General features: G+C 33.5%; 4 non-coding genes across 4 annotated transcripts; all 4 read right to left on the bottom strand.

Annotated features, from left to right (window-relative positions):
* Positions 1–7,183: 7,183 nt before the first annotated feature.
* Positions 7,184–7,265, bottom strand: LOC126627593 (small nucleolar RNA snoR122). Its single transcript, XR_007625078.1, has one exon. It is a non-coding gene; the product is annotated as a small nucleolar RNA snoR122 (small nucleolar RNA).
* Positions 7,266–7,296: 31 nt separating this feature from the next.
* On the bottom strand, positions 7,297–7,382 carry LOC126627578 (small nucleolar RNA R44/J54/Z268 family). Its single transcript, XR_007625063.1, has one exon. It is a non-coding gene; the product is annotated as a small nucleolar RNA R44/J54/Z268 family (small nucleolar RNA).
* A 310-nt stretch (positions 7,383–7,692) lies between these two features.
* Positions 7,693–7,779, bottom strand: LOC126627577 (small nucleolar RNA R44/J54/Z268 family). Its single transcript, XR_007625061.1, has one exon. It is a non-coding gene; the product is annotated as a small nucleolar RNA R44/J54/Z268 family (small nucleolar RNA).
* A 172-nt stretch (positions 7,780–7,951) lies between these two features.
* Positions 7,952–8,024, bottom strand: LOC126627576 (small nucleolar RNA Z267). The gene has a single exon (XR_007625060.1). It is a non-coding gene; the product is annotated as a small nucleolar RNA Z267 (small nucleolar RNA).
* Positions 8,025–12,455: the final 4,431 nt, after the last annotated feature.

Below are 12,455 nucleotides of genomic sequence, written 5' to 3'. Positions count from 1 at the left end.
ATTTTGGACCCAACTCGTTAATCTGACCCGACCCAACCCATTAATATTTGTATTTGGGTGGATGCTTAACGGGTGAACCCGTTAACAACCCGTTAAATAACGAGTCACTTTGGGTCAACCCGTTAGACCTGTTAGCACCCGTTAGTTGAGGATATTTTAGTAATTTTAGTAAAGTCTTAATAACAAAAAATAAACTTTATGCAAAAAAATAATAATAATAATAATTGTTAACGGGTGACCCGTTAGGTTAACGAGTCGAGTTCAGATGACCCGTTAACTTAACGAATCGGGTTGAACCCGACCCAAACCCAATAAACCCGACCCGTTTACAAGTCTATTTCAACTAAGTAGGCCATGACTCATTCAAAAAATGAAAAAGAAATTTCATGGGGCATCAATTTGGCAGTTGGTGTAACATTATGTGGATTTTATTTTTTTTAAATTTGTGACCCCTTGAATATTGACAAAGAAAAGTTGTGGTGTTGGCAACTAGCTAAATTTTGTTGGCTTTGCATCGTGGATTTGGATTATGATCTGTCGTTTTGGAATCAATGTGGTAGTTTTCATTTTTTTTATTTTTTTGTTATTTTAAGAAAAGGAAACTAATTGGTGGTGTCGTCAGCAATCCATCTTTTCTGAGGTTGGAAAGACTCACAGAGGTATTTCAGCTTATTTCTTGCAACCATCGTGTGATTCATTATCGTCAAGAATCGAACCTAAAAACGTAATGTGTGAAATACGAATCTGAAATTTGTCTCCAACCATTGAGCCATCTTGTAGTTGAATCAATGTGGTTGTAAGAGAGCCAAAGTTTGTATTGTTTTCAACATCCAACTCCCTAAAAGTAGTCTTGAGTTTAATAAACGTTTCACATGAAAACATCAAGCACCTTTTTTAATAGTCTATTTATTTGGTTGCATGTGGTGAGGCAAACTTGTGGTGTAAAATAAGTTAGGTCATACTAAATAGAAACCGAGAACAACTTATATGCATTCAAAACACTATAATTTTGGTGTTTTAAGTCAATCAAGCGATGAAACTAAAAAATGACAGACTTTAAAACAACTTTACTATGGCATCCATGACATCAAAATATCTCATGCGAACCAAATAAATTAAGTATGTTCTTTATATGAACACTGTCAACATAGATGAAACTCAATAGTCGATGAGTTTTAAAATAGATTTCATATTTACATATCTCGGAAATGCAAAGTGAGATGTAACCATGATTATTACCTTCAAAATTTCATATTTTTATTGGAGATGCTCTAATGTGATTGCAATTAGTTCGAAAAATGTCTGTTACAAATCCTCAAAGTTAGTCACAGTAACAAGCGAGGATTTGGTAATGAGTTAAGTCATGAACAATTCCGCCAACTTGAAATGAACCCCACAAGAAATTATATCACATTTAAAACAAAAATGTTACAAAACTACATGGCCACATGAAATATGACATTTTTGTGGAAACACAAGAATCTAGCACAAAAGAAAGAAGACGATATTAAAATTAGTACTCTTTTGGATTCAGATGATGAACATAAATTAAATTACGGAGTGTGATTTATACTATGCAACCACCAATTTGGATAAGATCATGTGCCCTACACATTCTGGAAAATTCTGGAAAATGTTTTAAACAAAAAAATTAAATAAGCAAATAGGAGGCAAATGATCTTCTTGCAGGCCCCAAACCTACATGGTCAATAATTCCGGCTAGGGTTTTTTTTTTCTTTTCTAAATTATTATTAAGGAAAGATAGAGGGTTCGAAATTATGATAATAATTAAGGGGAAAGGGATGTTCAGACTCAGAACGCAGTAGAAACACAATACCCTATTCACTAAGAGATTGGACCACATGCTCCAGCCAAGGGTATTTTACTATTTTTAACAATTCCCTGTATTTTTTTAGCTCCCGTTGCAAAACTTATACAAATGTGAAAAACTCGACGGTTGGAGGCCAATTGCTATGTATTTTAAGATTGATGGAGACTCATAACCAAATTGAACATTAAAAGGGTAAATCGAACTCGGAAGAAAGTCACAAGTTCGAGGGTGTTATCATTTTTTTTGTTCCTTTCAATTAAGTAGGCCATGACTCATTCAAAAAATGAAAAAGAAATTTTATGGGGCATCAATTAGGCAGTTGGTATAATATTATGTGGATATTTTTTTTTATTTGTGGCCCCTTGAATATTGACAAAGAAAGTGAAGTTATGGTGTAGGCAACTAGCTAAATTTTGTTGGCTTTGCATCATGGATTTGGCTTATGATCTGTCGTTTTGGAATCAATGTGGTAGCTTTTATTTTTATTTTTAATTTTAAGAAAAGGAAATCAATTGGTGGCGTCGCCCGCAATCCATCATTTCTGAAGCTGATAAGATTTACAAAGATATTTCAGCCTTTTTATAGCAATCATCGTGTAATTCACTATCATCAAGAATTAAACTCAGAACATATTGTGTGAAATACGAACCTATAATTCGTCTCCAACCATTGAGCCAGCTCGTAGTGGTTGAATCAATGTGGTTGTTGGAGAGCCAAAGTTTGTATTGTTTTCAACATCCAACTCCCTAAAAATTGTCTGAGCTTAATAACCGTTTCACATGAAAACATCAAGCACCTTTTTTAATGGCCTATTTATTTGGTGGCATGTGGTGAGGCAAACGTGGGGTGTAGAATAAGTTAGGTCATACTAAATAGAAACCGAAAACAACTTATATGCACTCAGAACATTATGATCTTGGTGTTTTAAGTCAATCAAGCGATGAAACTAAAAAGTGACAGACTTTAAAACAACTCTACTATGGCATCCATGACATCAAAATATCTCATATGAACCAAATAAATTAAGTCTTTTCTTATATGAACACTGTCAAAGTAGATGAAACTCAATAGTCGATGAGTTTTAAAATAGATTTCATATTTACATATCTCGGAAATGTAAAGTGAGATGTAATTGTGATTATTACCTCTTAAATTTCCATAATTTTATTGGAGATGCTCTAATTTGATTGCAATTAGTTCAAAAAATCTCTATTACAAATCCTCAAAGTTAGTCACAATAACGAGCGAGAATTTGGTAATGAGTTAAGTCATGAATAGTTCTGCCAACTTGAAACGATCCCCACAAAGAATTATATCACATTTTAACAAACAAAACTACATGACCACATGAAATATGACATTTTTGTGGAAACACAAGAATCTAGCACAAAAGAAAGAAGAAAATATTAAAATTAGTACTCTTTTGGATTCAGATGATGAACATAAATTAAATTACAGAGTGTGATTTGTACTATGCAACCACCAATTTGGATAAGATCATGTGCCCTACACATTCTAGAAAATTCTGGAAAATGTTTTTCAACAAAAAAATTAAATAAGCAAATAGGAGGCAAACGACTTCTGATTGGTCACCTAACGTGGAACTGACGTGGATGGGCCCAGAATCCTACTCAGCATGGGTCCCGGGGAGGATTATATTTGGAAAATCATCATGCAGAATTCATGGAATCCAGAATAACCTGCAGTTTCTATTTTCCGCTTCCATGTTACTGGATAAAATATTTATTTTTATTTTCTAAAATATTTGGATAAGTTATTGGATAGGGATGTGATATCCACACCCCTTTTTACTTCTCTCACATATTTTTTTTTTGACCATCGGATCTGATGAATTGAAGAAGATCAACGGACAGAAATTAACAAGGGGTGTATGAAAAGTAAAAGGAGATGTGTGGATAGCACATCCCTATTAGATATGGTACAAATTGATAATTTTGTAGAGAGATGCTAGATCCACATCATTGTTCTATTTTTCTATTCACATTATAATCTCACCTACCATAAAACGTTAAAAAATTTAAATATTATTTTTATACTGACTATTACTTTAGTCTAAAGAAGGCTTTTCAATTGCACTGTACCAATGAACAATGTTTTGAACCACATTTCAGTTTATTTACAAGACTGCTACTTGGATGCTTTTAGCCAACTTTCGCTTTATTTATAAAAATGCCACTCAGGCTTAAGACTCGATTTTCAGCCGCTGCATCTCAGGTTTTACTCGGGGAGAGAGAGGGGAGGGGGATAGAACGGGCAGAGAGGGAGAGAGAGCCTGCGGCTTGCAGAATTACGATGATAGAAGAAGAAGCTCAGAAGTCTGATACGCCAAGTCGAAGGAACCCTAAAAACCAGAGAAGAAGAAGAAGCTCAGAAATCGGGTGAGGATGTTGACAAATCAGCAAGCCCAGTTTCAGGCGACTTTGCAAAACCAACAACCTAACCTCCGACGAACGATGTTAGAGGGGATTCGTCAGATTCGAGCCGAAACGAGTTATTCCTAAAATAACCTCTAATATACTATTTCCCCACACATTATTATACATAAAAATTGAAATATTCCCCAACAACATAATCTCCCCCGACAATAATTTACCAGCAAATGAATAACCCTCCAAATGTTTTGTTGTTGTGTGATTATACACTCTAATAACTACCATCAACATCCAATCATCATCAGTTTTTAACTTCTTACCCTTTAATTGGAAAAGGGCATCTAAATTTTACGTACCAATGTTCCTTCTATCCTCATCCTTTGTCTTTTCCGCGAATTCGACTTTGTCAATTCCTTTCACAACTCAATGTAAATCTAAAAGTCATGTTACTTTTTTAGCCCAACCTATTATTATTATTATTATATATCTTTTAAGGTTCTTATCGATCATTTTATAAATAGACAAACTTGTAATTAAAAATCTCACTAAAAAGTGAGTCGAGAGATGCAACACTGAAGTAGGAATAACAGCACTCTTTTGCAAAGTTTGTATTTGGAAAAATGATCTTACCAAAATTCAATGTAAACCTACGCCCAAATACTTGGTTGGTAGTCGGTACATTGAGCTTTAAGGTTAGCAATTTTCACTGTAATTAGAAATGCTAGCAAATTTTTCTCTCATCATCTCTCAAATTTTTAAGGTCGCGTGCTTATCACACGAACATTTTTGTTTTACACCTTCTAAATTCATATCAATCTTTAAAGATTTCTCTGCAATAAAACCAACCAAATTAGAAACCGTTTAACCATTTGATTAGGACTCTAAAAATTTGTGTGTTTAAGAATCATGAGCCGTCAAATCCTGGAGTAACCGTTAGACAGTTTAAAGGTGGGCACGGCGCGGTTCGGTTGTTAAGTTTTGGGTCAAAACAAAAACCAAGCAGCTTGCTTCAATCTTGCTTAACTTCCAAACCACAATGGCTTAAAACCGATGTAACCGGTTAACCAATGTCGCGGTTTGATTTGGTTTGGTATGGTTTGCGGCTAACAAGCATCTATTCCCGAATGAAAAACTTCACAACAGAATAATAATAATGTGGTTAAAATTCACTTTTACAAATGAAGATGAATACTACTAAACCGTAGTACTAAATAATAAACATCTACTTCACAACTTAAATTTACAATCAAAACCGCAAACTCGTCCCCAAACTTCAAAAGTACTTCACAAAACCAACGCATACGGTTTTGTTCAGTTAGTTGCTCGAGTTGTCAATTTCAAATTCTAAATGATATTAAATCAAGATAAATCACACAACAATCTAATTCTAAAAATTTCTCACATAATACAGAGAGCGTTTTTGCTTACCACCATATTCTCACCTTTATACATAGAACAGTAAATATACACCAGAATTTGAGGTGGAACAAAACTATACTCTCTTTGAATAACAAAATTTGTATGGTACAAATTCACCACCATTATAGCGTGCCGCACAACAAGGCCATATGTTTTACATGTGCTACGCACAATTCACATGACCTTGTACTAGTAGTTCAATATTTCCACGTTAGGAGCTCTATAACAAAAGTATATACCAATTTAACAAAAATATACATAAATATATTACAAAAGGGTAGATATTTAAGATATAATTGGAATACTATAAAATTAAAAAAGTGATTTCACACTCTTTTTAGCTTCTCAAACACCATTTTTATTTCCATTTTTATTTTTGAACATCTGATTGAACAAATCAAACAAAAACGACAATAAATAAAAAAACGTTTGAATGAAACTCAAAAAAGTGTGCGAAAATCACTTTTCTAAAATTACCTTATTTCATGACTTCATTTAAAGAGCTTGAATTATGCCTATGGTAGAAGATGCCCTAAAAAAATTAAGAATGAATTTTCCCTGGAACATTCTCCTCCTGTCAAAGTAGCTCATAAACTTACCAATGTTCATGATGAAATGAAAATTTGTTTAATTAAATGCTGTTACGTCCACCCGACCTCTCTTATTTCCGCCCCAACCTTATAACTAAAACTTAAATCAACTTAAATCATAAAACGAGAATGCTGCTATACCCACCCACTTGTCCTATTTTCCCCGCCACAAGAGAAAACAGAATAAGTGGACAGACATAACAGCACTCTAAATCATTCTTGAATATTCACCCTTGTTAAAAGTAACAACCATCACCTAATCCCAACTTTTAATTAAGTTCAACTAATTGAAAACTTTTATCACCTTACTTCCCAATGGAAGATCGAATTAAGACTAATTTGGGAAGAGGAACGACAAAAGCTTGTGATTAATTAAACTTAACTAAAAGTTAGATGCCTATAAACCCCTACGAAATCACAAAAAATTAGAGTTCGTTTGAATGTGCTTTTAAAATAACTAAAAGTGTTTTTAGAGAAAATGTTTTTGGGTTCCAAAAGCACTTCCGGGAAGCACTTTTCTAGGATTTACTTGCATCTTTATTAAAGATTGGTTCAAAAAATATCTTCACCAAAAACACTTTCAATCATTTTAAAAGCACATTCAAATAAGCTCTAAACAGCAAACAGACAATTGACAGACAAATGGCAAACAAAATGTAAAATTGTGAGAAAGCCTTCATATACTATCCAGCGTGAACGATTATTTCATAAGTTGCTTTTGGAGCCCGACAGTGTCGAGCTTCCACAAAAGCAATACTTCAAATCTCCGTTCTTTTGTTCAATCACCAGGCATTCAAAAACAAATTCATACGCTAAAGATAATGCCATTCAAACTTTGTAACACAATGTTCAATTCATCTTCCTCGTAAAAGGGAGAAGAACAGAATACCGTTATGCAAAGAAACACTTACAAACGACAGAATTCAAGCAAAGAAAGCAGTAACAGATTTTGCCTCAGAGGTAGTGACAATATTAGCATATATCATCATATCTATATCTGATAGTACGTGCATTTGAAATGCATCATTGGCAAAACATAAAATTCTAACAACAATACTAATTAAGTGCATCAGAGAGATTCCCATCGACAATTCACCATCCTCCGAAAGGAGTTCTGATGTCCCTGTCTGTTTTATCGTCACGTGCAATACACTCAAAGGAAAACTAACGAAAAATCCTCAAAAACTTTAGTTTTAATGAAAAATAACAAATAAAGATGTAAATGAATAGTGAGAAAAGGTATAAATGTGATTTTTTTCGTTAAAAATAAACAGTATCAAAAGTATTTCGTTAAAACTCCCTACATTCAATCATACAAAACCTCAAATGCAATCACATAAAGATATAGACACTACGTGACTCGTGTTCTCGGTACCCATAAAAATTTCTCCGGCGGATCAGAAGTAAACAATCATGAATCATGCAAGAACACAAATCAATGGCAGTAAATAAAAAGTCAAATGCATCAGAGAGATTCCCATTTAGACTAGTCATCAATCTCCAATGGAGTGCAGATGTCCCTGTCTGTTTTATCATCATTTGCAACTCCAAACACCCACAATTTTTACTCTAATTACTTAAAAAACCAAACTTTCTTGTCACCCATGAAACATAAACTGAGAATTAAGCATATAGATCAAAGATTTCAACCACAAACAAATAAAGATTAATAATTTCAGTAAAAAAAATCAAGTAAAATTGGTAAAGAAGTGCAAATCCGCATGCCTCAGATGTAAATTTGTTTCATAGAATTTACTCTCAAAGTATATTTAACGCCATCATAGGCATGGGCATACCTTCTGAATACTACTAGCATAAAAAAAAAAACAGATGAAAAGACAGAGCAAAAGAATATCAGAAATCTTATGAACACACAGAAATTCAAGACCAAATTAAACCTGGGATTATAGTGTGAATCTCAAATTTAAAAGGGCAGGCGGGGAGGGGCAGAGATGGAGGCTGTGGAAGATGTGAGAAGAGAAGGTACTGAGCTAGGGTTTTGACTGAGAGTGTGATTATATATAGTGAGGGGGGGGAGGACTTAGGGCACAGCAAGACGGACAGTTTGATCAGGACCGTTCATTTGTGACACTGTGGTGGGTCAACATATAAGTGGGCTAAAAAGCCCAAACATGATAAAACAGCCTGCTACTAATGGACCCCAATCAGCCACTGGGGCTTCCAAAGTTATTATCGAATGTCCAGAGTCGGTCCATTGTTGGGTTGGGTAGGATGGGACTTTTTTAGGGCTTAGGGCTTAGGGTTTTGGCCCATAGTTGGGTTGGGTGGTAGATGGATTTTTTTTAGGGTTTAGGGTTTTGGAGTTCAAAGAACTTAACTAACATCATCAAAATTGTGAACGGAAAATATGCAAAAGTGAGATAAAGATTTAGTCTGGTTCTCATAAATAGTACATGAATGACCTATATGGTACTTGAAATGTTGCAATCTTCCATGCAGGCTAAATGCTAAGAGGACTCTCTAAAAAATGAGACTTTTTATAACTTTCAGTCATCTGACTTTTTTTAACTTTCAGTCATCTTATGTTCTTGGCACAATATTTTATAATATTGACATAAGAATTGATGTTAAACTGTTAAGTGACAGAGAGTTACAGAGATTCCCAATTTTTAGAGTCCTCTTAACATTTCTTTTTTATATGTGTAGGCATTGACGAATCCACACAACAACTAGTGTTTTCAATTGAGTCACTACTATTACTACACGTGAAATTTGAAGTTAATTTCATTTTCTCCTCGAGTATGACTATAAGTCTATAACGGGTGCAAAATCTTTGACAAACGAAATAGTATATAACCAAAGTAGTGTGCGAGCTTCATCTTGATATCTATAAGAAAATTTTCCTTGATTCCCTACCTTAGAGATATGACATCTTCGATAAGTATATATTTTTCTTTGTAGTTTTGTATTGTAACTTTTTGATGAGTTGATAAGTATTGTTAAGGAAGAAAGAAATGAGTTGTACTTATCTAAATTTAGAGTAAATTGTAGCTACGATTCCTTAACTTTAACTCAATTGGAGCAATGATCCCTCAACTAAAACTTCATTACCATTGGTCCCTCAACTAAAAATTCATTATCATTGGTCCCTCAACTTTAATTCAACTGGAGAAATTGTCCCTTAACTTTAATCCAATTGTAGCAATGGTCATTACAATATAACTCGTTTTGACAACAAAATTGACGTAGTTGACGAAAATGACCATAATTACACACTTTGATGAGTTGAGGGACCATAATTATATAAATGGTTATTCTAACATAACTTATTTTGACAAAATTTTGATGAAATTGATGAAAATGACTATAGTTACACATTTTGATAAGTTGAGGGACCAATGGTAATGGAATTTTAGTTGATGGACCATTGCTCCAATTTGATTAAAGTTGAAGTATCATTACTATAATTTACTCCTAAATTTAAGAATATATTCCTTCCATGCATGCATGTCACAAAATATGCATTGCGATGCTTACGTATCTGGCCAATTGGTATCTCTTCCCCTAAAGCTGCTTTACCATTGGCAAGATAAAAAAGGAGCCGAAAAGATTAAAGAGTTGTCTCCAAGTTAAACTACTTTTCCATATGTATGTTCTCAAGGAAGATAATTCTTTCACGCCTCCTCTTGCACGTTTTCTCCAGGAATTCTGGCCTTTTGTGTAAACTTTCGGTGTTCATCACAAATAGTTACTTGGACCAAAAAATATAAAATCCCAAATAGTTACTAGTCGAGGTATAAAATATAACCTCGTTATCTAAGTACGTGGAATATGAAACATTCAACTTACAAGTGACAAGAATATAGTGACGGGTCTAGGAAAATTTTTTTAGGAAGTCACATGTAAAAGTTCACAAACATTTCTTAGAAATATAATAACTAAAAATTAAACCAATGTTCCATCATTTATAATAAGAAGCGCAACTTTCTTTGAGGTATTTTATCAAGCACTTTGAAGGCATGCATGAGGGACATCTCTAACCTTCTAAGGGGCAGCACTCAAGTTGTTCATCAAGATTCATGGGAGTTTAGAGGGTCAGCTGACCCCTTTGTCACTTAATGTGTTCACCCTTGCAAGAATATTATTAGGGTATTCTATCCACATATCTTTTTTTAGTTTTCACATACTTCTTGTTAATTTCTGTTACTAAATTACATGAAATTAATACGTATTAACATTGAAAACATCGTATTGTTACTCATTTCCCAGCTTACAACGTGGGCTTTTCAAACTGCCTTATCCAACAAGGTTTTCAAGTTATTTTTTGGACATTAACTTTTTTTCGTATAGTCATGGTCAATGAAATTAAAAGCAAAGGAGATAAACACTTTTAAGTTTATGGTTGATTTAATCACCAGAAGAAAATAAAATCGATAATATCGAGTCATTTGGTAACCGAAATTAAAACATTTCCGAAACTTCTGTAGGGCGATCAGGATCACAGAGTTGTAAGATCGGTTACACCAAATCGAACTGAATTAATATATATGTATAATTTTAATTTTAAATATATAATTGATAAATTGCAAATTAATGTAATTATTGGATTGGTTGAGATTGCCTTCGGTCTAGCATAGCCATTGACAACGTCGTCGAGTCAACGTCCATTGCCATCGAGTCATCGCCCATTGCCATCGAGGCCATCGTCGTCGATCCAAAGCCATCGTTGTCGATCTAGAGCCATCGATCTACACCATAGCAATCTATAGCTATAATCTCAATTGTTGCGGTTTCAGTATAGATTTTCAATTCCCAAACTTATTCGCTTTATTTAACCCCGAAACCGGCCCTAATTATAGTTATGAAATAAGCATCGTGCTTCAAACTTCAAATCAATTAATTTGAAAAAAAAAAATTATAATACAACGAATTATGATATATAACAAAACAATAATCATGCATGCCTCAAAATATTTTATTTTCCCTAGAGTAAAGTAGCCAAGTACTTAGAGAGAGTAATGTCTACATCGGTTATATATAGTATCTTAGCTATTTAGTTAGGTTACCATCAACCTAGATCAACATCGACAACTTATTGTCATATAATCTTAATGTAATCTTACATCTTGTCTGTGTTAGAGAACCGTTGCCATTTTTGTTTCTTGTATTCTTTATTAAAAAGAGCAAATATTATATAATCAAATGCACTGGATTTGGATAGTTAGCGTCTTTTCCCTTCCTTTTTTTTAAACCCAAAAGTTAATTCTCATATATTATAGAATACAATTAGAGTCTTATGGTTTATTTCTTTGCACCAAATACATTGGATTTGAATCTTCATTGTTTGTCTCTTTTTTATTTTGGAATTGTCTACTCTAAACTATAGGAGTAGTGATTTGAACTTGAGTGCAGAGAGTAGAGCATATTGCTCTAGCAAAGTTAATGACGCCCTAGTTTGTTGGAACTGCTTTTATATATGGAGATTAATAACCTTCTTATTACTGGTTACTGAATAATTCCATTTGTTAGATAGGTCCAATGAATCGATATTTAGAGGGTAGTGCTATCCTCACATCTCCTATTAATTTACATCATTTAATTTTCTTCAATTTATTCGATCTAACGACTAAAAATTAAAAAATATATGTAAAAAGTAAAGAAAGATATGTGAATAGCACCACACTATTCATATCATGGAAGTATGATTTATCTTCCAGAGGACTATAATTTATTAGAAAATTTGACAAGCTATAAAATATCTTGCAACTTGCAAACAATTTTGTTGTCTTGTTAATCCGTTTCGCCACATATAAATTCAGTTACTAATTTACGATTTTCTCTGACATTTCTGGGCTTATATTATTTTGTTATATATTATCGTCTCCCTCTGTGTGCCGTTTATATATATTGACTTATTGTTCACATACTCAGTTTTTCCTCCTCTGCAATGAACGGCAGGATTCACATTTTCTTCATTAATTTTAACTTATGCAACGACTACACCTCGGTGCACCCCTGAAAAAATAGCAATGGTATTGTTTTATGCCCAACGATTCTCGTGGGACTGTAAATTTAAACTACACATTTTGATAAGAAACAAATATCCAGCGAATTTTAGTTAAATAATCTTATGTTGATCATATATAATCATGTATATATTGTTAGAGTATGAGTGTGATTCATACGGTTTGGTAATAATCCTTGTTGTCTCATATTGCTATAGAGAAGTCTTAATATGTTTAAGAGAGTTAATTCGACTTT

Source organism: Malus sylvestris, chromosome 6 (assembly GCF_916048215.2).
Source record: "Malus sylvestris chromosome 6, drMalSylv7.2, whole genome shotgun sequence".
Taxonomy (NCBI): domain Eukaryota; kingdom Viridiplantae; phylum Streptophyta; class Magnoliopsida; order Rosales; family Rosaceae; genus Malus; species Malus sylvestris.
The sequence above is the reverse complement of the archived record's forward strand: the minus strand, read 5'-3'. Positions and strand labels throughout refer to the sequence as shown.